Here is a 23283-nt window from a genome sequence, read left to right as displayed (position 1 = left end):
CCCACAGCTTGTTTAATCGCCACCCTGCATGCCTCAGCTGTTCATAGTGTGGGCCTAAAGACAGTTGAAAGGACTCAGACCGACATATGGGAGTGTTTGGGACTGCTGAAACTGTTTCTGTGTGCTGAGTTGATTTTTATTTATAGATTCAGTTAACTGATTTAACCCACTGACTCTAATATCAAGTTTACATACATATAATTGCTTTGGGATCTAGAGGTCCAATCACAGTGAGGTCTTAAGTGGAAATTGATTTACTTGGTGTCTGGTTCAGTTCATATGACATGAGGGGTTTACATTCTACACTTAAACCTTATTTACACACTTTAAAGAATGATTTGATGATTTCCTTTTAGATTCAAACTATTTTACTTGGACTGTTTTTCAACATACATATTTTTAAATATACAGATTAATTCTTTTTCCACCAGAGTTCCGTCCCTGACCATGCATTTAGAGAGATAACAGAAAATATGATAGTTATTTAAATGAAATAATACTTGTGGAAAAAATAAGCATATTATAACCGGACTGGACTGTGCTGGAGGAATCGAGTCTTTCATCATCAGTATTTCTGAACCCCCTCCCCCCCCGTCCTGTACATGTAAATGCAAATGTTGGTTGTGATACCGTGTGGGAGATTAATGGACTTTTACATGTTACGTGTCAACAAATACTTCCAGCATCAGAGACATTTACTATGAGTAGGAGGAGTAGTAGGAGAAAATAAACAGTATGCCAAGATCGCATGTGGGAGAGGTTTGCCTTCAGGGCAGTATGCCAGGAAGTCTTTAGGAAGTCAGCTGATGAATGAAGATAAAGATAGTGTCAAGAGCGACGCAGTCTGCATAGCGAGGAGGTCAGGGTGGATGAGTCAAACACATGCGGCCTCTCTTCCCATGTGGGTTACCCTAACCCCCTAACTCTAACCCTAACCCAGATCACAATGTTTTCCTAAACCTAACCAAGTAGTTTTTCAGCTCTGACCTAACCAAAAACAGTAAACAACGTATTAGAGAGGTGTTCTGTCACAAAGCCTGGATGGCAAACTTTTCCCACTACTGCTAAGGATGTGTTCCATTTCTCTCGGAAGTTGGAAGTCTGGAGTCGGTGCTGGAAGTGACGGCGTACCCGAGTTGATTAATTTCAGTACAGCAAGTTGGAATACATTTCTAGTGATGTTAGCTTAGTATACAATACCAGTAACAGTCCAGATGCAAGTTGGCAGAACAGTTCGAAGACTGATAAACAGCAAATTCTACATCTTTCCCAGCTGTTGATTTGCTGAGGTTGGGCTTTGATGACTTTCTGAATCTAAAATCAAACTCCAGTGGGTTTTCCAGCTGAAAGGACAGACCGGAAACTCTGAAATTCCAACTGCTGACTTTATATAGAACACGCCAACGGACCTTCTTACAATTGTAGTAACATTTTTGTGACGGTGCGAGGAAGCCTTTGCAAGCAGGAACTACAACAACCAAATGAACTAGCATCAATCCACCTTGAGAGTTAAGGAAGTATATCCTATAGTAATATCTGGATGTTCAGCTGAACGGCTGTGGCGAGTTGCTGCTTATATTTGTCTGCTGTAGGCAAACAATTCATCACCTTGAAGGACGCGCAGGGTTGTGAGAAGGTGACGGTGACCAGTAACAGCTAGCATCAGAGCAGAGCTCTCATCTTCTCAGGGCCGCCAGGTGAGTTCTGTCTGGCTTGACACTTCATGGGAGTTATACTGCTGTAAACCTGCTAAGCTCTTCTTCTTGCACTCTTATCAATTAATGATTTCCTTCCAAAGGTTTTCTGTTGCAAAGAAAAGGTAACACTGCACAGAAAGGATACATTTGTGAAAAGATAAAGCAATATTGCTGATCCGAAAGATTTTCATCCTGCTGTCATTCCTCTTTTCGAACCGCTGGAAATTATTCAGTGAGCATCCGGTGACAGGCCTCTTTTAATTTATGTAGGAGCTTCTTAATGTTTGGATTATTCCTCCCACCTCACATCTCAGAGGAACAGCATAATCAAGCCATCCACTGCGCTGAGTACATCAAAACTGCACTTTGTACCTGTGCAACTGTGTAATCAAACTTTGAAACTTGAAACGTGACACTTGCTTGACACAAATCAGGAGCACACGGTAACTCTGATTTCATGGCTTATTTAAAAACCCTTGTAATAACAGACATAATGCTTCCTAGTAAAAAAAGACAAGCCTGTATATCCTGCCGTGCTGTGCTAATGAATGTGCAGAGTCAGACACTAACACTGTTAGGATGGTGGGTTCATTTCAGCATGATGGGAAATGCTGGGCAGTAATCTTCTCTATGTGACACCTGTGTACACTCCTACGCATATAATTAAGAGTAAAAAAAACATAAAATTCAATTTTTCTTCACCTCAAATCCTGGTACTTGCGTTGACAGCTTGGATTTAAAAGGGGGTCCAGCGAGGGGCTTACCACGTGTAGTAGTTGTTGCTGAAAATATCAAAAGCCAAAATTTCTGTTGGGAAATATCCCATATAAACTAGTTCATTGACAGAATATTAAATAACTCTTACATAGTGTGACCTGAGATGTTGCAGAGACAACTTAAATGTAAACTTGTTTTACGCCACAACGACTGCAGCAGTTACCACGAGTCCAAAATGTCGAAGGCGAATCAGAAATCAGAAATCCCTGGGAAAGTTTTTTTCCGTCAGAGCGATGGTGCAACAACTACCGCTCCTCAAGAACAGAAAGATATGACAACGGCTGAACAAACTCAAGAGGCCCTACTGTATGTAAGCGATCTATTGCACATGGTTTGAAGCACATGACACGTTTGTCAAGGCAAGGGTGTGTCCACCTCCCTTCTGGGTGCAAAGTAAGGCATACAGTGCAAAGGGCTTGTATTTAGACTTTTAATTAATCATGGGTGTGTTTGGGGCTTAACATACACTAAACCAATCCGGGTGTCATCTCCCATTCCCTTTCAGAGCCAGGGCCACTGGAACCTGCCTCACTGACAACAGTGGCAAAGACTTGTCTTTGCTTCACAATTGTCTGTCCCCTCAACAGGTCTGTTTGACTGCGTATGAGAAAATACACTGATATTTCACTGAGGAGGAGGAGGAGGAGGAGGAGGAGGAGGAGGAGCACAGCTGCACGTACCTGTGTGTGTAATAGTGCTCTCAGTCAGTGAATCAGGCAGGATGGGTCATAAAAATAATCGTTCTGATCAATAGCAGGTGGGATGCAGGTGGGTGAAATACATCTCTGATGAGGAAAATATTATTACATTGCCTCCAGCAGCAGAAACAATACGCCTGTTTCTCAATTAACATGTGCATTTGCACACGAGGAACAGCTGATAGACTTTTTGGATTGTTTAAAACTCCTGACTCGCCAACAGGACTGGTTACTATTCCACGTTAATTAATGTTCTGTATTCTCCTACATATTGAAAGGTCACAACCACAGTCCAGATTCATAGAGTAAAAGATTTGGAGTGAAGCAGCCTACCCCCCCTTAAAAATCCAGAGATCCTGTCTAAGAATATTTACTTAAGTTTAATTCTGTTTCCTCTTGAGAGTTTCCAGTTCAGGCTCTTAGTTTTGCAGCTGATTATAAAATTAATTATTAAATTACAATAACTGAAAGCAGCCTCTCAAAACATAGAATCGGAACGTACAAGTGTTGTTAACTTGAACAAGTCGACCGCTTGTCGATGTAACACTTGGCTCAGGCAACATGCGCACACAGCCGCGCTCCACAGGCGTGCCATGAACACCCTTGGTGCATGAAAAGGTTGACAGAACAGACAAAATGTTCTGCACCATTTATGAAGGAGTGGGACAAGTCGCAGTGGATCATACCGTTTGTGTGTTTAGAGTTTTTATTCCTGTTTGAAATGGATGCCAAATAAAAAGTCTGGCGTTAACGCTGGGTCCAGCTACAGTCTTGTAGACTGCATGACGCACCCACTTTCTTTCACTTACTAGCCCCGACCAAATCGTTCCGGTGCCGAACCCTAATCATTTAAAGGGGAATATGTAGCAGGCCGTGCTGTAGCTACTCTGTTTGCAGACAGACCCACCTGTGGATTTGGGTGTGTTGTGCTGGTAGTGATTGATTTAGTTGCTCCTTCAATTACAGTCCTGGTAAATGCTAACATCGGTGATGAATGCATAGCACCTCTTGTGCCTCTGCTTCACAAGAAGAACCACCCCGTGTTCTGCCAGTTGCATTGGCAGTCTTTTAATACAGCTCTGATAACAGAGGGAACAAGGAACAGGTTGATAATGATGAGATAAAATTGCAGTAACCAGTAACTGTTGCTCGCTTCATTTCCTGTTAAATTCCCCTTGCAATTTGAGTCCAGCTCGGAAATAGCAGACTCCACCACAAACAACGAAAATAACTATATGGAGTGGTTGTTACATTATGCAATTACTGTATATTGAATGGCTATTACTGAAACAATGCTGACCGTAAATAGTTTGAAAAATAGGGTTTAATCTCCTGAAAAGCGTTATACTGTGTCCTTTAGTCTCTGTAAAGCAAATGTTTGGCAAGCTGAAAGTGCTGCTTAGATTGATATGCGGGCAGGAGAGGTTCAAATGACCTAACAAGGCAGTTCATTCCTTTTTTGACATTCCCTTTTCTGAGGGAGCATGAGTCAATACAGGTTGAATTTAGTCTCCAGAGAGAATTTAATCAGCCTTTTCAATCGTGCTGTGTTGACATCAGATGAGCATTTGAAGCACGTATCTGTGAGCCTATTCTGTTATTAACATGTTTTCCCCAGTGCCTGCACTTGTAGTACAACTTGTTTGGGACTCCAAACTATTGTAGTCCTCAGACAGATTGCATCCGATAGTGCCGCAATTCTCTGGGCTGGATACGAGCAGGTGAGCTGATAACATCCATCGATACAGTCACCGTGACCCGAGTAATGACATCCACAATAAACAAACCCTCCACACACTTATCAGCCCTGCATTAAAGTCGTTTCCAAGTACTTTTCAATGATTGGGTAAATTGGAGCTGTGAGGTCTCCATGTGTGAGTCAGCATTGCTGCACGCACTTTAGCCCAAGCCAGTCCTACTGAGTTGGCTGCCATACAATCCCTCCTAATATAATAGAAACCAATTAACTGAGTGGGTGGCTTTACCCAAATCTTGATTTAAAATGGAGCTTTATTAAAAAGAGTTACAATGTGGCAGCATGCTTAACCTGACTGGTGGCAGAGATATGATAAGGAATGTAATCCCTGAGGCGAGAGCTGATTAGCTTATCCAGTCAGAGTCACAGCTAGTGCAGAATGAAAATGGCTGCCGTCTTGGGAAAAAAAATCCGTTATTTAAAGCTCCGGCAAAAAAACATATTTTTGTTTTTCAGGGACAGAGGGGAAAGACGGGCGCACTGAGAGATGGACTGAACTCAGCTGAAAGATTTAAAAAATCAATATTGCCCATGGTGACTTTTACCTGGTTTCTGTTCTGAAAGAGCATCAGATTCCAGCCTCCAATATGCGATTCCGTGATTTTACACGTCTCTCATTCTGTTCAGGTCTGTGAGCAGTGCAGCTCAACCAGGACTTAACCAGTAGCAGCACACTTCAACTGGGCTCTACAGGGATTCTCTCACTGAGTTTAACCACATGTGCCCTGATTAGAGGAAATGTTAATGACATTTTAATGAGATATCAATAAGAAAGTAATACACCAAGGACCATTGGTCGAATGATCAAAAGACCAGCACAGCTACACAAATCTTTGCATGTCTATCTGTCTATCTGTCTGTCTATCTGTCTGTCTATCTGTCTGTCTGTCTATCTATCTATAAATGACTTGGAAGCAGTCGAGTGATGTTTAATGTATAATAATCCATAATGCATTGTGTTTGTTGCTATGAAACGTGCCCTCGCTCCTCACACAGTGCAGGCTTGTATCCTTGCTAGAGCCCCTTCAATGTCAATCAAACAGTGAATGTAAAATGTAATGTAAATGGAGCTGTGGTAGCAACCTCCAGCTGGCTTGTTTGATTTGGCTGGCCGGCACTGTGTATTGTAGGTGCAGCCATCTTTTACTCTTGCAGGCTTCCTGTTTGCCTGCTCCTTGTCAGTGTTTATCTATGGATTACACCTTGTCTGCTTGTCTGCATGTCGCACTCCAATTGCTGCCTCGTCTTCTTGCTGAACAAGCATCTCTCTTGGACGGGCACTGCGGTGCAAATGAGGAAACAGCATCTTTTTACTCAGAACAGGATTTATGGGGAAGGTGTTTAGGATTTAGGGCTTGTTTTTTTTTTCTAAAAATATAATTGTATTCCCACAAATTGCCAGTATTACGTTAAACCTCCTCTTTCAAGCTGGAAATTGAAATGCGTGCAATGGAAAAGGATGTGTTGCTCCTTCTGCAGTGTATAGATTTCTGTATTGGCATGTCAGGGAATCTGGTTGTCTTGTTACTCAGTGTGGCTGGTTGGTTAGATAACCAACCAGTATTTCTAGCACTATAAGATGATTTTGCACCTCCTGTTTGTCTACTTGTGAACCCATAACTTCAGCTTAGCCATAGTTTCATTGCAATAATCTTTCCAGAACCTTAAATGGTCGATCTGTAAGAACTGGCCTCCTTTAAAAATTCATTCTCAAAAACAAAGGCAGCATATCACCAGAGTAACCGTCAACTGCTGCTAATTGTAGCTTAGCCTGTTAGCTAGTGTGGTGTGTGGGACCAAGAGGGAAAGCTGGCTAAGCTGTCTCTCCATAATCATCGCTGGGTCCAAACACGTACCCCAAGTCCGTTGAACATCAGTTTGGTGTCGATGGAATACAGCAGCTCAGACCAGGACTCTGGAGACATCATCAGTCAGCACCCACCTCTTGACTGTGATTCATAGTTGGTTATGATTAATGCAGCTTTGATGTCACAGTGGAACAATCATAAACAACTGTGATGTCACAGTGGCCTGAGCTATACTATTGGATGTGTCATATAAAGTGGTTTTAGAAGACAGGATGGGCCTGGGCTAGCTTGTTAGCATGCTATCGTCAGTGGATATCGCTGCAACACAATACATAGACATCTCTGACATAACTTCAAAACTGCCATTTCTTCACATTGTGTTTTTAAAGTAAATGTTTTCACTCACATTTTTGTTGTTGTTGAATTGACAGAATTTTCTAAAGGAGACATATGCTCATTTCAGGTTCGTGATTGTTTACATGCTTAAGTGCTCAAAAAACACATTGGTTTTCTCATCCTGTCCCCTGGTGCAGCTCTGTGTCTCTTGTCTGTCTGTTCCAGTTTCTTTAAGGCCCTCCCTCCCAAATACCCAGTGTCCTCTGATTGGTTGGCTCCCACATGCCTGACACACCTGACAAAGCACAGCTAACAACAACACAACAGCTGTGCTAAATTGTTTCTTATCTGCCAAGCTTGCCACTAGACATAATATATGCAAATGTGTGACATGGTGACACAGTGTGATGTCATAAAATCACGTAATTAAAGGTGAGACTACTGACAACGTTATTCAGGAGCTCCTGTTGATGCGCACTTTGATCTTTTTAACTCTCAAGATCTTTTACAAGCACAAGAACATGTATAACATACTGAAGGGAAGGTCTTCTCTAAACTAAACTTTTTATGTTGCACCTTTAATCATAGCATTGTTGCCATGGGTGAATATTTTTCCAGGGTTTTTCCACAGTCATCTAATATTGATGCTCTTGCCTGGCAACAGGGTTTGGCCAACAATGGCGGCCACACATTCAAGGCCTGGAACATTGACCAACAACATGTTGAAGAGCCCTCAAGCAGAAAACTCATCCATATCCCTTCATTCATTATTCGTTGCCCTGGATATGAACTTGGTGTTTTTGAGCTGATCACAACTACACATAGAAGGAACCACCTTTCACATCCTCTGAGCAGTGACAGAAATAAACTTTCTTTTTTTTTTTTTCCTGAGAGAGCGCGGCAATTACCTTTGTCTTTATCAACCAGTAAGAAAGGGTTGATAATCAGTGAGGTATGACATGTAAAACAAGAGGCTCCAGCCATGCTAGCAGCTGTGTAGCTGTGTGTTAAACAGATGTTTTTTTCCATGTTCACCATGTTAGTTTAGCTATTTAGCGTGCTAACATTTGCTAAACACAAATCAGGCTCACAGTTGTGGAGGATATTCTGACCTGATATTCGTTCTCTTAGTTTGAACCTCCTTGTCATCCCATCAATCAATAAAAGTCAGCTGGTGGCAGGGCCTTCTCTTACCGTGCTCCTTTTCTATGGAATGGCCTCCCACTAGATATCAAAGAAGCTACATCCACTGCAATTTTTAAGTCCCGTCTTAAAACATACCTCTTTACCCAATATTTTGGTTTAAACTAATTCTTAACCGTTTTATCATTTTCCTCTGGTGTTTTACTATTGTCTGTTATTATTGTACCATGGTGATTTTTCACTTTTAATAATAAATTGATTGATTGATTGATTGATTGATTAAAAACAAAACAAAAACACACATATAGCTCAAACATCTGGTTAGCATGACTTTAATTTGCACTAGCTTTTAAGATAACAATCATTTCTTAGTGAGTAAGGCACTCAGTACAAGCACCTATTGTCATCCAGTGTGTCTGTGCTAGGTTCTCTGGACTACAACCAGTAGGCGATTTGAGGGGGGATGAGGGGGGATGCCATCCCCCTTGTTAGCAAAATTACCAAAAAGCATCCCCCTTGTTAACCTGACATCAGTCTCCATCCGCTAGTAGCAGATAGTGTGCTAAAATCACAATTTGGCAGCGACCAGCTCCGACGCACAGTGGAGTCAAGCCGGGCACGGCTGCTTTGCGATCCGACTGCCCGTTTTATTTTTGACGAAAGCCGCAACAAGCTGCACAGAGCAGATCGCGCCAACAGTAAGTCAGAGACACGGAAACGGCATAAAGTATCCAGCCAAAGTCTGGCAGGCAAAAGACTCCGCTTCTGAAACATTCCCGTTATGATGCCGTGCGGAGGGCGGAATAAAACCAGTAGCAGACGCACATATTTATTTTCAGTACTGTTTAATTTTTTCAGAGATTAGTTTTTTCAGACAGTTTAATATTAATAGTAAGTTTATTATTTATGTTTTAAAACTAAATGTTACTTTTTGTGAGTGTTTTTAGTGTGTCTGTTAAGAACATGGTGGCTTATGTTATGTTGGTAACTGTCATTTTTGTGCTGGTTTATAGTTTAACCATTAGTGAGGTAGCTGTTACATTTCCGAGCTGTTTTACCCCCCGTCGAAACGCACCCTGCAGGAGTGACTTTCTCCATTCTGTATTTGTAGTTTTTAAATATAAGGTCTTCATATTGGACAATATATTCACTGATAATGATATATCTGTGATAATATTGGATAAATAGATTTAATAAATAGATAAAATCGGCCAACAAATAAGTCGGTCAGGCTCTACTATTTTGCACAATGTTCACTGAGTGTCCTTCAGGAAATTTAGATGGTAAAAAATTCCAAGTGTGAGAAACATGAGAAAACCCTGCCTGGATAAACTCAGTCCACTGCATACAATTTAAAGGTGTACTTACTCAATACTTTAATTCAATTATAAAAAGACCATTGTAGTAGGTAGAGAAGGAAGATAACTGGATAAAATGGAATTGTAGAATTAGAAATGTCATAGTTATGGTTAAGAGTGTGTACATAGGTGTGTCGGGGCAGGGTGATGCTCGTGTTGGGCCATCCCCCCTGTTAAAAATTAACAAATCACCCACTGACTACAACTATTATCATGTTGGGATTGGACTGGTAATGATCAATTCTTTTGAAGGACACAACAACCATGCTAAAGACTGATAATACTATCCAATTTGGAGAATGCACACACAGACCAGTTTGAGTGTCAGTACAAATTACATCACCAAATTCCTCTGACTATCCTTATAACTATCGCTGGATGTTTGGGAAATAATGTAATAAAGAAGAAGAATAAGATGACACGGGAGGAATGGGCAACAGCACTGGACTGGTGCCCAATCCAAGAGTGCACTTTTGTGGTGTTTTTTTCTATGGTAAATAAAAGCATGCCCCTGACCCTCACACATCCTGCTTTCACCACTGGTCTATAGTATTTCAGTCTTTGATTTTGCTGTTGCTCCATCTTGGTGACATTCATCTTTAAACTAGTTAAGCACTTTTTAAACAAACCGTGACAAGCCTCTATGAGATTCTAATTTCAGCTATCTTAGTAACATGAAGTCATGCCACCTCAGAATGAATAAGGTCAGAACTTTTTCATTTCAAAGCTGTAATTTCTATTTATTCTCTCCATTCCATTTGGCCTTGGTCAGGCTCATTTTGTGAACATTACCAAACACAGTGGCTGATAGAGGCCAGATAATGAATATCTGATATAAATCAGCCTCCTTTGTTATTCATAGGGAGTATTTTTCCTTCCTGATACTTTCTGATAGGAATCTACAACATTATCTGGTTGGTTGAGATAAAACGGAGAAAAGACACACAATTCTCCCGAAGAAGTGGAATAATACTTCACATTTTCAGACTGACAGGCCATTACTTGATGAAACATCTACTTGACAGAGGCTGCATGTTGCAAACATGCACCTCGATGCACAGGGGGCTAATTGCAGGGAACTGTGGTGGAACGTTGTGTGGCACCACCTGCTGTGATGTAAGTATACAGAAGTATCAGATACCAGACAAGTGAAAAAGCTAGCTGCGAGAGAACCGGGTCACTGCTTTATTTTGCAACCTGCAAATTTATCCTCTGACAACGCCCTCCATTATTAGACTTGCCATGATAGCTCTTTGATTTGGAGGTGCAGGAAATCATTTGAGATGTAAATGTGGACATGACTTCTCATCTCTATCATGGGAAACCAATCAGACACAATAACAAGTAAGAATACATTTCGCTATGATGATAAAAAAAAAAGAAACTGTGAGAGGCTCGGGGGCCACATTCATATACAGTAGAGACCTTTAGAGATATATATGTGATATATTCCAGGTTAAAACACATGCTGGGAAGGAGGAGGAGGAAGAAATGTTAAATTAATGATAACCCTCTAGCAAATCACTGGTTGTTACATAAAAATAAATGATGGTAGCCCAGGATCAAAGCAACACTATGAACGCTTTAATTCTTTGATGGAGCTGCACACAGGCCAAAACCCTTCATGGTGTTGCGCAACTTTTTAGTTAATAAAAAAATACCAGAAATAATGAAACTGCTGTCTAGAACTTACCTTAAAGGCACAATGTGAGTTTACTGAGAAACATTTGACATATTATAGGTTTAGGACGTGGTCGCGGTTTGGTTTGGTTTAGGCAACAAAACTACTTAAATCAGTAGTAATAGTTACACGCAGGACTCAAACCTACATCTCCAGTTCATACTCTTTATGCTGCTACATTACAGGTTGCCTCCAGAAGTGATGCTGATGTGGTACCTGTTCATACACAGGCAAGTTTCCTTACATTAGTCAATTATAGTAAAGCTGACTGCATGATTAATTGTAAGACTGGCAAAGCTGTCACATAGTTACATAAAATGAAAACAGTCAAGTAGCCTTCAAGTACTACATTACTATATGAGCATAATACTTATACACTTACTTATATACTGAGTAAAAGTTGTTTTGAATGTGGATCTCCTGCCAGGTTATTTTCATCAACAACATTTCGAACTTTTATCTTTTTAGCTGTTCAAAAAATGAATGCATGTTTTGCTGCCTTATCGTCATTACGAGTTAGTGTTAACTAGCTATAAACTGAGGGAAGTTTTCACAAAGACGAGCCTACCAGCACCCTTTAGGGCGGGACATGGTCAACGCGAATGCACGACATCTTTCCCTTTTACAGATGCTGTAGCGGTGATTGGATCTGGTGAGCCGGCAGCATCAGAGCTGAGTGTAGAGCCACTGACCAGGCTGCTCTATAGATCTAAAAGTCTCATTCCATGTTAACGAAACATAACGATTCTTAGTTTCAGGTGATTGTACACATGAAAAGTAATGTATGGATATTATATTCCATCTCTGCTAACGGATGCCCTCCAGCATTTTAAGTTTTTAAAGTTTGAATAAGAACAATTTTTATTGACATTTTTAGTCATGAATAAGCTCGCCATCCACAAGAAATGATCATAATACGCATTTTCAAGTTCTACAGTGTTGCATTTTGCAGTCGTCCTTCTCATCTGTGACAGAACACTTTCTATTCTAATCCACACAGCTGTGAGCACAGGCAGGTTGAGGTTAAAGTCTCTTTCTACTTTCGTTGTCACACACACACACATTTTGCGGTGTATTGGGCCCCGAGTGCTGTCATAGCACGCCTGACCTACACACTGTACTGTGCCTGAAACACGCCCTGTGTAGACACTGATGGAGGGCTGAAGCTGCAGCTGCCATGTCTCTGATGTGCTGCCTGTGTAGATAATGTGTCTGAGTTAGAGCATCAGGACCCGCTTCTGGTCCCAACGCAGACCAGACCCCTAGATTCTTTAATGGATGGATTATGAGATAATGGGCCCCTGGGCGTACACACATTATCAGCAGTGGCCAGGTGACCACACAGATACACAGATTTATTATTTCCTTCAGCAGATTTATAGAGCCCATATGGCATGTTGTCCATTCTGAGACCTGGACACAAATACGAGGGGAGGGTATAAACACTGCCGTTGAGAGTTACTTCGGGACTTTGTGCCCTTTCACTTCGCAATGAGAGTTCTAACAATGAGGCCCCTGTGCCATTCTGTCCACTGGTGAACTGACAAATGCCTGTTGGTTGCAGGAGAGTTGCACCATGATTTGGTTCAAGACACAAGGCATCATTTTCATTTCAGTTAAAATACAGCCAACATAGGCTGAGCTGATGAAAGTTCTCAGTCACTCAGAATGTACTTAGAATATAGACTTAGACACATTTTGTATTAATTTTTATTACCTTAATAGTTCTTAGATGGGAAAAAAATGTAATAACACTTTATTACTCATTAAGACTGTAAGTTCATGTATTAAAGGTATTTTTTTTTATCTAAGTAATTTTTAATGTAGACCGTCATTTTTAAAAATATGATGTTAACAATACATAAAAAGAAACATTGTGACATGCACCTTTATATCTTCAAGATAACCCTTGTCAGCTGTAAAACATGTAGGAAGCATATGTCTTTTAAATGGTGCTAGAAAAAAAAAAAATCTGAAGGAGGCCTGATTTATGATAGCAGTCGTTCTTGGAGAGCAGGTTGCCTGTTTTGTAAAAATGATGGACATTTCATTTTGGAGCCTTTACATTTCTGACCTGCCCACACTCACCTGGGTTTGTCCTGTCGCTCTTTATGTGTTGAAGTGAAGTGAAGGTGACGGAAAACCACGTTCTTACTCCCACACCCGTCTCACTTACTACTCGGGAGTCGCTCTCTCACACAGTGTCTTTCTTTACTCCAGCCCCTGCACACCCCTAATCATGTACAAGTGCCACTTTTTGCTCCACGTTCACTTAATTGCTGCTTCACTTTGGCTTTATGCAACAGGCTAAAAAACATTTTTCTTTTTCACTTTCCGCCAGCAGAAATTTGCAAGCAATATCCATAGGTAACTTGTTGTTTGAAGGACTCACAAATGTCAGTATTCACATGGCATTTGTGGAGCAATTCTATAATAACTATTAATGCAAACATGCAAACACGTCTCAAACACACACAGCCAATCTTCTTTCCTTCTGAAAAAGAAAGAGGCCCTTTTTGTTTGTTTTCTGTTTTTTTTGCCTTTAAAATGCTTCCTCTCATTTCTCCACAGTGCTGTTTGTCCTCTCAGCTGCCTCCCTGCCAGCCAGCGCTGCTTCTTCCACTCCCCTGCTCCTCTCGCTATTCCAGCCAAGCTAAGCCACAACTGTCCCACATGCCATGTCTGCTGGATGTGTGAACAAAGCTTGGAGGGAGCGAGGCAAAAACGGCCTTTCTTAAGTGAGTCGGACCCAGTCAGGCGGGACGGCTGGAAATGTCTTCCCCTTTGATTCCCTGGGGAACAGAGACGGAAAACAAATGGAGTCTGACTCCCTTATTTTCTCAAGGTCCTGGATGTGACCTGCCGCTACTGCGGAACAAGGGTTGGAGCGCTGACGCTCGCTGCCTGGCCGCCGAGCTGTCCAGCGGTCTGTCAGGCCGACACAATGGAAAGGGCCCCTGAACCCTCCCCGCTTCCTCATCCACATTCAATCCCAGCTGCAGACTACAGCACAGCCTGTTCAGTGGCACTGCTGACAACTCAGTCGGCCTGTTCACACGGCGATGACCCGGTGAGTAATTGGTCGATAGAAGTCGGCAGGCATCGACTTGTGTGGCTTTGCAGGCGGTGATGACTCATTGCGTGTTCGTCATGTGGTTGACATCCATGACTGTTCCAAGACAAATATGAGATCATAAGGAAAAAAAACAGATTTCCTCAAAGAAATAGAAATAGCCAATGAATAATTAATGCAACAATAACGGCAAACATGCACTCGCATTAATCTAATCATTCCGCAGTGGGGATGTGTACATAATAAGAATATTATCTGTGTGCATTGCGCCTGCCAGCAGCTCGGCCCATTTGGCTGGAAGCTAACAGAGGAGTTTGGCTACCAGTTATCGCACCGCTGCATCTCAGCAACTGGATAGCTGATTCTGGCAGATGAATACAGGATTTCCATCTCAACACATCAGAGCAATAAGTCTGAATTCAGCACTGTGTTAATGAGCCAGAGCCTAAGAGAGACACAGAGGGAGGGAGAGTTACAGGTAGAGATTCAAACATGTTTCTTCTCCGGACCTGTATGCACACATGCACAAACGCACTCCTTCACACATAACACGCACTCCCTGCAGGGTGATGCAACACACATGCTGCTCCTCTGTTCTGTAACATTTAATACAACCGGGCTGTATAGTAGGAGACACACTATTACTACTGACGGCTAAACGTAAAATGGCGTTTCATCAAACTGGCAAGATTACAGGGAGAGGTTTTTCAGGCCACTGTGATGCCTCGCCAACTGAACAGTGTAGGACTGCAGAGAAAAAACCCTGTCTCTTAAAAAATATGTTAACATATCAATTTGAAACAGCACTAGTTAGCTACCTGAATATAATGAATGGCTCTGTAACTGCCTCATGTTGACAAGTGTAGTGATTTAAAAGCTATGACTGTGTGCACTGTAGTGCACGTGTGCTTTTTAAAAACCATTCTGCACATCCATAAAATGCTCATCCTGAACATATCTTTAACATAATTTCATCTAATTCCCCTGCAGTATCTACCCATGGCAACCAAAACATGACAAATGTTAAAGCACTCAGAGCACTTAGTTAAATCTGCTCCACTAAATATTCTATACCAAAATAGGACAAATGGGTTGTTTGTGATGAGCACACAGAGAATGATTAACTGTCTCCAGTTTACGCATCCTTTAGTTTAGTGTTTAGCTTTTTTGTCTCAAAGCATTTTTGTTTTCTGGTTCGTTCTCTTTAGCGACATTTTCAGACGCAGCAGGAAGCGTTTTTTAAACAAAGACCACACAGTCCCGGTCCGGCACTGAACGAGCAATAGATTCATTTAGCAAACAGCATTTAGCTGCTAGAGAGACAAATATTTCTCCCATGGGACCAAAAAATGGACTTAAATCCCCCCCATTGCTAGAAACATACTATTGTTCCATCTGACAGTGGCCATATCAGCTTAAACATATAATGTGTGAATGTTGTTTGATGTCTTTAATGCTGTAACAATCAGTGAATGCAGGTTAAAGGTTTTTGAAAGATGCAGATCATGAATATTGAGTGTTAAGGTGACTTCAAGCACAAGACAGCACACATTTACTTTTTTAATATTTAAATCTGAACTATGCAGGATTTCCCCTCACTCAAACAAATATTATCCCTCTCAATCATCATTTATGAGCCACACTGAATGTGTGGCAGTGTCTGTATCTGCAGAGACCTGTGTTTTCTCATGTAATAGTAGTTGTTCCTGACTTTTCAGCAGTGTGTAGGCCAGAGCTAATAACTGTTTAATATAAAAGTGTATCCAGGTTAAATCACTGTCTCTCTCTTCTGCTATCTGTCTGTCATGAAGAGCTACTGGTCGGTGTGTCTGACTGACTGAGAGTGGGGCTGAGCTACACACACACAAACCCAGAGCAGGGACATCAGCACGGATAGGATGAAGTGTGTGCACTAAATTCAGAAGGTTGTGCAGAGGTGTTTATTTGTGCTTTAGCACGTAATCGTGAAACAATCAGAATTCATTTCTCTGATTCACTGCTTTGTTCTGCCAATGCCGCTCTCTCTCTTCATTTACACTCTAGCTTCCATCACCACCTGTGCACCCTCTGTGTCACGACTGTTTAGCAGGGAAGGTGGTGCCTCAAATTTAACCCAAGAACAGAGGCTAATTTTCTGCGCTTGTTACTGCTCCTCTGACTAGGTTAGGAGCTCGGGTTGCAAATGTTAGCCTATGAAGCGCCGCTAACATGAGAGACCGGGAGCAACACAGTGTCCTTTTATATTTGATGACCTGGTGGATAGCATGAGGTTGTGAACAAAGTGGGAGCGTCTATGCTTCTCTGTCTCTATCAGGTAAATGTCAAATGTCATTTTCATAATACTGACATTGGTTCACTTAAAAAATGAAGGTTGGGGGTATAACTTAGAATTAGGCCTAGAACTAACAACATGGCCAACACAAGACTCAGTTCCCAGCATCTGATGTCATCATATACAACTGTGTAGACTGTTAACATAGGCTCCATACCGTAGTTACAGTCAGTCCAGCATACATATGGCAGAACATTTTGTAGCCCTGTATAAAACTCATATTTTGATAGCTGAACCTTAACTGCTCTGCACCAACATAATGATGTGCTGCTCATACTAAAAAGTTTTCTATTTTTTCTTGTTGAACAGTGAATGTTGCTTTAACCACCGTGCTCTTTTTCAACCCTACCTTTTCACAAATCAAATCTATCATCTCACACCTGCATCTGCCCGGTGTGACGACAGTCATTTCATTGGTTAACTATGGGTAAGTTTGCACCTTCAATGCCAGCTGAGTCATTTCGTTATTAAATAGATTGCTTGACAGCACCTTGACAGCAGACGACTGTATGATGAGGGCATTTTGCTCTAATTTTTCAGCCAAATTATCCCAGCAGGCCACAGATTTGAATACATAACCTCTTACTCACCGACCAATCTTTAATCTATTTTAGTGAGCTCTCCACTTCCATCACACTGCCTGTGAACTAATTATGAGCCACCTAGAAATCACTTGTTATTCATTTTTTATTTTCTTTCTTCCTAGCCACCAGGAAGCATAAAGAGCGGCACAAATACTGCGCAGAGTCGAAGTGAGCGTGGAGAATTTTGACTGCAGTGTCAGTGATACTCAAAGCGATGTTGGACCAGTACAAAGAGAGTTTGTCAGGTGGATAAGGCCACTCAGCAACCACGGATATCTACCCAGTCTCGAAAAAAAATATCAGAAATCAGCATTGACATTTTACAGATTCTTGCTTCCTGCTTGCTGCTACACTACACTGTTTTTCTCAAGATGGAGGAAATTCTTTTGAAAATGCAGTCTAGCGTTTCTAAAGGTGAGGTCTGGGTGGCAATGTGCGCTCTCTGTTTTTCTTTCTGAAATGTGTCTAATCACGTCAGAGCCTCAGTGTCAGGACAGGAGGATGAAATGCTGAATTATTTTACTGTTTTCAACCTTATTTTCAAAAATATTATAAGAAATCTCATCTTAATCACCGATGTAATATTCAATGGTTCAAACATAGAGCCACCATCAATATTCAAAACACAGCACTGGAACTGGAGCTCTCATTTTTAAGCTGGCTGACAGATCTTTGGATTTCACACTTGACAATAACTAAATTGAAATGATTTCCCTGGTGTTCACACGGTACACATGTGTAACAGAGGAATATTTTCAATTATTTCTCTTTTGCAAACCCATTGAAATGATTTCTTATTTCTCCAAGACTGTCAGGCAACAGGCCTGGCAAGGACATCACTGCTGTCACCAGCTTGAACAGAGTGAATGAAGGCACGGTGTCAGGGCTCTGCTAATTTGAAACATCTAAAAACCTTTGTGCCTTGTTCAAATTTATCAACGCCTGTGATGTAATTACATTTTAAATAGGCTGGGGTGATAAATTGAATCTCTATACTGTTCTGCCCCTAACCAAACTTGATTAATCCATTTTTAATCAGCTGGTAGCGGGGCGGTGCCTTGATGTTTCATTTAACCAAGTCTGACGGCTGAGACGATGATGCCTCCGTCGGATGAGTCCCGGTCAACATTTGGAGACAAAGGAAAAGGACGAGCATTTTCTAATAATTTGACACCGTTTGACACGGTGGGCTGTCTGTGCTCTGGTGTAACGCTGGTGGCGTGTTTGTGTTTTCATGTGTCAGGGACAGGGTGATGATAAAAAACTACCACTATGAAGCGGCCTGCTCTTTTCAGTTACTGTACTGTAGGTGGGCGAGATAACAGTCCATCTGAGGAGAATTGCTTCTAATTATAGATGACAGGCACACACTCATTCCCCCAGCGTCTTCCTCCTCCCAGTGGCAGCGCTAGGAAGAGAAACACTTTAAAATAAAGGACCCTTTGGCCTCTCATGTTGCAAAGTGAGGAGCTACAAGGCCCGGTGATACAGTGTGCACTGAATGTAGTTGTGTGGTTGCTGGCTGTGGTGAAAGACAAGCTACTTGGGTATTTGAGCATTTGAATTCCCTGCTACTTCTCACCTTTACTCTACTACTGTGAGGTAAGTAGCTGTTATGCAACTATATTTGTTTGATATCTAAAATTTAAAAACAAAATATGCATCTTATAAAAGAAAAAGAAAATGAGTCAGTGTCTTCTGTGTTGAGTGGTTTTTAAACTGTTTGGTGGGTGTTTTCATTGGGTTTTGATCATCTGGGATCATTTTTGTGCCATTTGGATGGATTTGATGAAAACCAATAAATTAGCCCTTCCTCTCCTCAGCTGTTATGATGGAGACTGATGGCACTGAGTTATAGGCTCGGCTCGACATGCCATGACTGATGACCGACAAGTTCATTTTATTAAATGAAATTCGGTTTTAAAAGTTGGACTGCAACTTTTATGAAGATTGGGTTGGCTGGGCTCCAGGGTCCGATTTGGATACCTTTTGTCAGTCCAACCTGGCAACACTAAATGTCAGTTTCACGGCCATATTCAAGGGTTAGCCAACATTAGCGCCCATAAGCTACTGGGCCATGTTGTAAGGCTACAGTAGCAGAAGCTATGAGTGTGTTGAATGGAACAAGTGTGCCTTTGATTGTTTATGAATTTTAGTTCTAAGAGGAACGATTTTATTGATCCATTTAAAAAGTCTTCCCACCACTATCTAATTTGGGTCAATTTAATCCATGCATGAACAAACCACAGTAGTTAAAAGAAGCTGGAGTTCAGACAGGAAGGCTCCTCTCTCACATGCTCAGCCCTTATTTCTCAAACCAGCCTTTCATTTACTCCTCTCACTCATGCTCACTCTGTCAATTTTAATCAGCTGCTCCCATCAGTCGGGCACATTCATCCGGGGGCACAGCGTCACACCTTCACCGTTAGCCTGTCATCTTGCTGCTGTCTTCTTAAATACGGTTGTCTCCCTGCCTTTAGTTCATTCATGCTGCTGTTTTGCGTGCCGCCTCCACCTCCCCATCACCACCCAGTCTTCACAGATTCACTGGCTTCATTGATTCATCAGCCACCACCAGTGTCTGGACTCCATGGGGGGGGATTCATCTGGCTGCTGCTCGGGGCACTTGCCCTTCAATCACAAAATCTCCCTGTAGAGTCTCAGACTTTCTGACAAGACTCATTATCACATATCAGCTGCTGTACTAAACATTTTCATTACTTCATTCACTGGCATCTCCTGATTGAAATGCTGCTTAGACTTTGTGTTCAGAGGGATGGATGGGTCAGACATGGGACAGTCAACCAGGACACTGCTGTTGTCCCGTGTGAAACCAGAAATGAATGTTGATAACGTTATTTTGCTTATGTACTCAACTTTCACGACCTAACATACTTAACTTATGTCACGTAAGGTAAGAATTATTTATGCAACTGAATTCACATAGCAAACATACTTTTTTTTTTTAACCTAAACTATTGTTTTCGTGAGCTGAACTAAGTAGTTTAGTTGCCTCAGCCTAACCAAACTGCGATCATTCCACTAGTTAACCATGTGTTTATTATATTTACCATGATGTAACCAAGCGTAATGCTATCTCAGTTTCAAACCCAACCTGTAACATCCCAAACTAATGTTGATCAATGATGTCACTGCAGTGAACAGCTGCACGTGTCAACATTACTGCAGTTTTATCCATTTCTTTTGCTCTTGTGTTTTTAGTTACTAAAAGAACTGAATTGACTTCATCTAAAGGTTTGGATCAGAATTTGGATCACTATTAAGAATAATACAATAAAAGGGTTAAACTGTAATGTGGCTATTTCAGCTGATGTTAACACAGTTTCTATATGACCTGGCTCTTTTGATGTAGTAGTCACGTGTGGCTGCCCTGCAAATACATCTGATTCCAAGATTACAGCGGCTCCATGTGACTTTGGTGTAATGGTACTTAATGATATAAATCCACATAGAGAAAAATCATAAAAATCCACCATTTCCGCCAAGAAACATGAACTGTCATCAGTCTGAGAGGATTACATCCTTCTTCTCCTGCGCGGCAGAGGCACTGAGGGGTGTAAATCGCAGGTCAGGATGACAATGTGTAATGCACCTTGACTAATTGACTGTAGCATTTTGAATGGCAGGAGCTGAATGGATGTGAAAACAGAGAAGCTGTAGGAGCTGTTGTGGAGGGAGATGGGCTGTTTTTACTGTAGCTTCTGGTCTGCTGGGCATGTTGGCTCCATCCCGGACAGAGCTGGAGTGGCTGGAAAATCACATCGGCCGACGAGTGGCAGATAAAACATTCCTCCTATCCTGTCACTGTGAAGCCTTTATTTCCAAATCCTCCTTTTAGTGCCGTCATATTCAGCTCCTCTTTCCTCCCACTCTCCTCATTTTCACTTCTCATCTGTCAACTTTCTCCCCTTTCCTTTTTGCTTTTCTTTGTCTCTCCGTTTAACCTCTAACTTCTATCTAACAGTCTTCTTCACAACATTTTGCAGTCTTCAACTTTTTTCAAAAGTCATGTTTAGTATGCACAGGAACCTCTTTGAAAATCGATTCATACAGTATTGATATTGATACATATTCCATGAAACACTGCGTACTATAAAGCATTTAACACTAATCACTCCTCTCTTCCATGTGCATATTTGTATTGATTGTTGGTGATGAGTTCCTCCATTAGTCTTGGAGTCCCACAGGAAAATAGATTCTTTAATCTCTAAAACAAATTATAGTTTGATAATGCGATATCTAAATTGACTTTATCTCTGATGGGTATTTGATCTTGACCAGATGGAGCTATGACAAACTTCCTGATGGGCAAAAGTCCAAGTAATGAAGCAGAGGAAAGCTCTCTTGCGTGCATCGTGTTTGTCTAACTTGGAGCTCTTTTGTCTTTTTGGAGTTCATTATTGTCATTATTCAGGAAAGTTCTAAGTCACTTCAGCCCTGCTATGCTGCTAATTACAATCAGTCTGGAGCTGTTGGCTGCTGGGAGCAGCTTGTACAACAGTTGTCTTCTGTTAGTGACCACAGAGCAGCTCCACATGAGCAGCTGGAGGTTGAGCACCTCGCTGATGGGTATGCTTGTAGAAGTTATTGAAAAAGAGAAAAGAACACTTGTCATTCACGTTAGTAGAAAAAAAAACAGCAATGACGCTACAACTATTTCTTGGACACCTTGCTTGGTCCCCCTTGATCCGCCCTAAAGACAACAGCTGCACATGCAGAAAGCACAATAATGAAATAATGAAATTGAAGGTTTGTTTGGCTTTGTGGGTCTTGTACAGGTCTGTCAAACTCATACTCAAAAACAGATAGGGGGCAGCAAATTGTTAAAGTAAGCAATAAATAGTGCTAACTGTTAGCTGGTTAGCTTGCTAGCTTCAGTAGATATCTCTGCATCACAGAACACAGGCGTCATAATGTTTTAAGTGTTTTGTCATTCTGTTGATCATTTTGGTAATTTTTGAATGTTCCACTAAAATCTTACATTGCATTTTTAAAAACACCTAGATAAAATGTTGTATCGTTGTTATTATTGTTATATTTCTTAAATTATCTTTATCATTGTTATTATTTTTATTGTTGTTGTTATTGTTGAACATCTTTTCTAACCTGATCCTTTAAAGGAATAGTTTGTACCTTCTTATTTGCTGTCTTTCTGAGAGTAAGATGATTTTTGAAAGCTGATGATGATGATTGATGCCACTCTCTTAAGCTACAACAAAGAGGCAGTAAGCTTAGCTTACACATAGAAACAGCCTGTCCGATGCTTTGGTTTTACTTCCTGGAGAAAGACAATTGATTGTTGAGTCTCATCCCCAGGTCATCAAACACCAAGGCTTTGAGATCGGATCATATCCACCAACCGAGAGCGTTGGTTTTTGACGACCTGCGAATGAAACTCAACAATCAGCTTTGTCCAAGAAAATACATATTGTTGCTCTAATCTTAATCTGCCAAACACAATGTCAAAAAACATCCAAATGGACAAGGGTCCATGGAAACAGGCACTCTGCTAGGTTAAAGGGAGGGGCCATTTCCATATCTGTGCTGAGGGCCTATTGGCCGTATAGTCTGCTCATATGATTTTAAAAAGAACTCCCATCTGAACAGGGCCTCTGATCACTTTTTGCTCTTGCAAGTCCCCCAGTAAGACAAGGTGGGAAATAAACTAAGTTGCGTTCTGTGTGTGAGGGAGGGAATAAAGGAAAAAAGTCACAGAGAGATGTATTTGATGGTGTGTTCAATTTTCAGGTTAGGCTGAGATGAAAATTCTGTTACATAAAAGCATCTCTTGACTCCTGTGGTACTCTGTACAACAGAGGAGAGCAAACCATTGTAATTACCTGCAAGCAATACAGAGAAACAGTTGGGTGTTACAGCAGCATCTCCGGTTTTCCTAAGAGACAAAAGCACACAACACACAGGGAAGTCAGTGAAGAGGCAGGACAGCGGAGCAGAGCTGTTTTCAACATGTTGAATTTTCTATGATTAAAATACTTTTGACTTTCAAATCCTTTTTCCT

The sequence above is a fragment of the Sparus aurata genome, chromosome 4 (assembly GCF_900880675.1).
Source record: "Sparus aurata chromosome 4, fSpaAur1.1, whole genome shotgun sequence".
Classification (NCBI taxonomy): Eukaryota; Metazoa; Chordata; class Actinopteri; order Spariformes; family Sparidae; genus Sparus; species Sparus aurata.
The sequence above is the reverse complement of the archived record's forward strand: the minus strand, read 5'-3'. Positions refer to the sequence as shown.